Source organism: Neltuma alba, unplaced genomic scaffold, assembly GCF_004799145.2.
Source record: "Neltuma alba isolate B1F8T4 unplaced genomic scaffold, ASM479914v2 tig00013125_pilon, whole genome shotgun sequence".
In the NCBI taxonomy this organism is placed as follows: domain Eukaryota; kingdom Viridiplantae; phylum Streptophyta; class Magnoliopsida; order Fabales; family Fabaceae; genus Neltuma; species Neltuma alba.
Window position 1 is genome coordinate 42,784 of NW_021637445.1, and position 3,169 is coordinate 45,952.

General features: G+C 35.9%; 1 pseudogene; it reads right to left on the reverse strand.

Moving 5' to 3' along the window:
* Positions 1 to 965: 965 nt before the first annotated feature.
* LOC114734673 (galacturonokinase-like) lies at positions 966 to 2,725 on the reverse strand (annotated as a pseudogene).
* Between the last annotated feature and the right edge of the window lie 444 nt (positions 2,726 to 3,169).

Below are 3,169 nucleotides of genomic sequence, written 5' to 3' on the forward strand. Positions count from 1 at the left end.
GGATCACAGTCGCCGATCGAACATTGCCTAAAGAGGGTAACAGTAAACTAACAATAAATTTGGATTTAATCATACGTAGCGGACTAAAATTTAAAACTCTGCCGTCAAACTTTTCAACATTTTAAAACTTAATTTAAGCTTCTGTCGATGGCTTGAAAGAAGCTTCATTTTATGACGCTAAGAAAATTAGAATACCGAAGTTTTTGATTTTTCGCCACTATGAAAATAACTCGAACTTCTATTAATTTTTTTAAAAATAATTTTCAAAACATCCAGACTAAATACAGGTGAATTTAGCCTTCTTTTCCTCCATGACACCTGCTATTTCATCATCAATCAATTATTTCTTAAATAATGAAAAAATAAGGGTCTTCTTGCTTCTGGGCCTCCAGCACAGGTTTTTGGCTTAAAGGGGAAAAAGTTGAAAATAAGGCTGACGGATTCATATTTACGAGGATGTTAATGTTGGGTTTCTACCTACTCGAACTCGCAACTTGTGAAATAGTGCAAAACATGTTAACCAACAAGCTGCTTAAGATACAAGGACGCTAGCGTCATGCCACTATAAAGTAACAATATGGAACCACTATTTTGCACTCGTTCTATTCCTAAATGTAGGAGCCAGGTAACTAATTCACATATTGACAAAAAATGATAAATAATTTACAAATATTAACCGAATTAATTGAGTTAATCAAGTCAAGATAGAAAAACTAGTTCAACTTGCAACCATTGACAGAAGTGAGAAAGAGCTAGGATCTACCCAGTTTATTGTACTCATGACAGGAACTAATAAAAGAAACACAGAAAATTTAGGGTCTCATCCTCTGCTGTGCAAGAACCGCGCAGCACCGTGCTGCTCGGTCCATGGTGCGGTAGAGGATTATGGTCCAAAAAAATTAACATCACAACTTACATCCTCCTCAGTTCCAGCATCTCCCAAGAGGTAACACAGGAGAGGAAAGAAGGAAACGGCTAAGATACAAAGAATGAGATAATTGGCTGTCATTTGTGATCTTAAAGAATGATAGATGAAAAAGTAATTGCAAAAGCATGAGTCCTAGATTATACGAGCACAATCACCAGATTCACATATTAAACTGCTGTTTCTTCATTTGCTCGGCTTGCTAACTCGGCTGGACTTTGAGATATTCTGACCTGACAAATGATGCAGCTTCAGCTGCATGATCAGCCTTCACTAATGCGATGCAGCACCCTCTAAACCCGGCACCGCTAAAGCGTGCTCCCAGGACTCCGGGAGCTTTCAAAAGAATCTGGTACAGCTGAATCAGTGGTTCGGCACCTAGGCGGCACATTATTGTATTTATCAATAACTAGACTTGCATGGCAAAGGATGTGATGAAGCTAATGATATACTCCCTCTAGTCCTTTTTATGAGTTTCGTATAACTAAATTACATGAATCAAAAAGTTGGTTAAAGACAACAAAAAGGTAAAGATGCAACTAATTTTTTTTCAAAACACCCTTGTCCATGGAGAGTGTGAATGAAAGGAGTGGAAAAAGAGATGAAAAGAATTAATGAAAAAAAGAGATGAGAGAGACATATAATTAATTAGGGGTTAAAATTAAAAAAAAATGCATTAAATGTTCAAATGTCTCTAAAGTTTAGCTTATAAAAAAGACTAAACCCATTCAAAAAATTTAGAAAGAACAGAAGGGAGTATCATATAATAAACATAGCCAATCACTTAAAATAGTAATGTCTTGAGAGCTTGACTTCCAGTATAACAACACTACACCATGCTATTGACAGCCCTTGACGGAAAGTTGCAAGCAAGACACGGGGAAGTTTATAGCGATAAGGAAATCTTACAAGATAGGAATTGAGCAAGGAACGACGGAATTGACATATTAAAAACCTACAGTTTGGTCAATTGCTATCATGATTTCAGGACTCGTCTTTTGGATGATATGATTTTCCATTCTTATATTCAAATCTTTAGCATTCTGGAACTGGAAAATGGCACCAAGTTAGTTAATTCCTTGAGGATCAATCACCAATAAGTAAGGAAGTGAGAAGCATAAGAGAAAACGTACAAAACATCATCTTCACATTCGAAGAAGATAGATCTAAATTGAAAAATACGAAAACATAGGTGAAAACTAGATATTATGCTGGAGGAAATGACTCAACTAAGAACCCGTTTGGAACAACTTATAAGAAGCTTATAAATAGCTCTTCAATAGTGATTTACGGAATACAGATAAGTATGTGAGAGGAGTTTTGTCTCGGTTTATGTGAAATGTGTTTATAGAGAATTTCCATCGCTCTCCCAAATAGGCACTAAATGAAGGTTTATTTGAGGGCCCCAAAAAAATAAAAAAATCGAGTTAAATGAAAGTTTAGTCGTCTTAAGATTGTATTATAATGATATGCAACCAAGTAATTCGCTTTCCCACAATCCTCTGGTTGCCAGAATGGAAAGCTGATAAATTTACAAGAAAGAATTTGAAGTTAAAGACTATACCGCATTCATAATTTTTAATGGAACTCAGACCAGAAGCTGCGATGAGCTTTCCAAAATCTTCTACTCTTCCCAATGCCCATGCTTCTCTTCCTGGTTTAAACATTAATTGAATTAGATTGAGCCGGTGGGGGGGGGGGATATGAAAAGTAAGCAGATAGTACCTTTCATTACACGCATACTTTCTGAGAAATAATGCTCTGCTCTTTTGGCTAAATTTTGTTCCAACTTGCCCTGCACAGAGAACGTGTTGACCTACTAATTTATGTTTAGATAATAAATATGTTTCCCCTTTCACGTATGATGTGTATGACATTATTAAATAACCCGGAGAGTAATATAACCTAGGCGGAGACAAAGTTCTTGCCATAGGTGACTTGACTTTAGCCAACGAGTATAATATGTACAGGTGAATATTCCAAACGCAGAATTTAAACATTGAATTTGAAAAGAGGATGATATGCATAAATGCTTTGCCATTAGGTGTATGTCAATAAGGCATAGGGCATGAGTGCGTAACAGATGCTCCAATAAGATGTGATTTAAATCACCATAGACAATTTCTATACTTAGTTATATCTGATATTCCGTCACTATGTTATCTTTCTTCACGTTTACCTTGGAAGGGGTCCAATTTAACAATTGATAGATACCTTATCATTGCTTTCTTCCTGATTCAATAA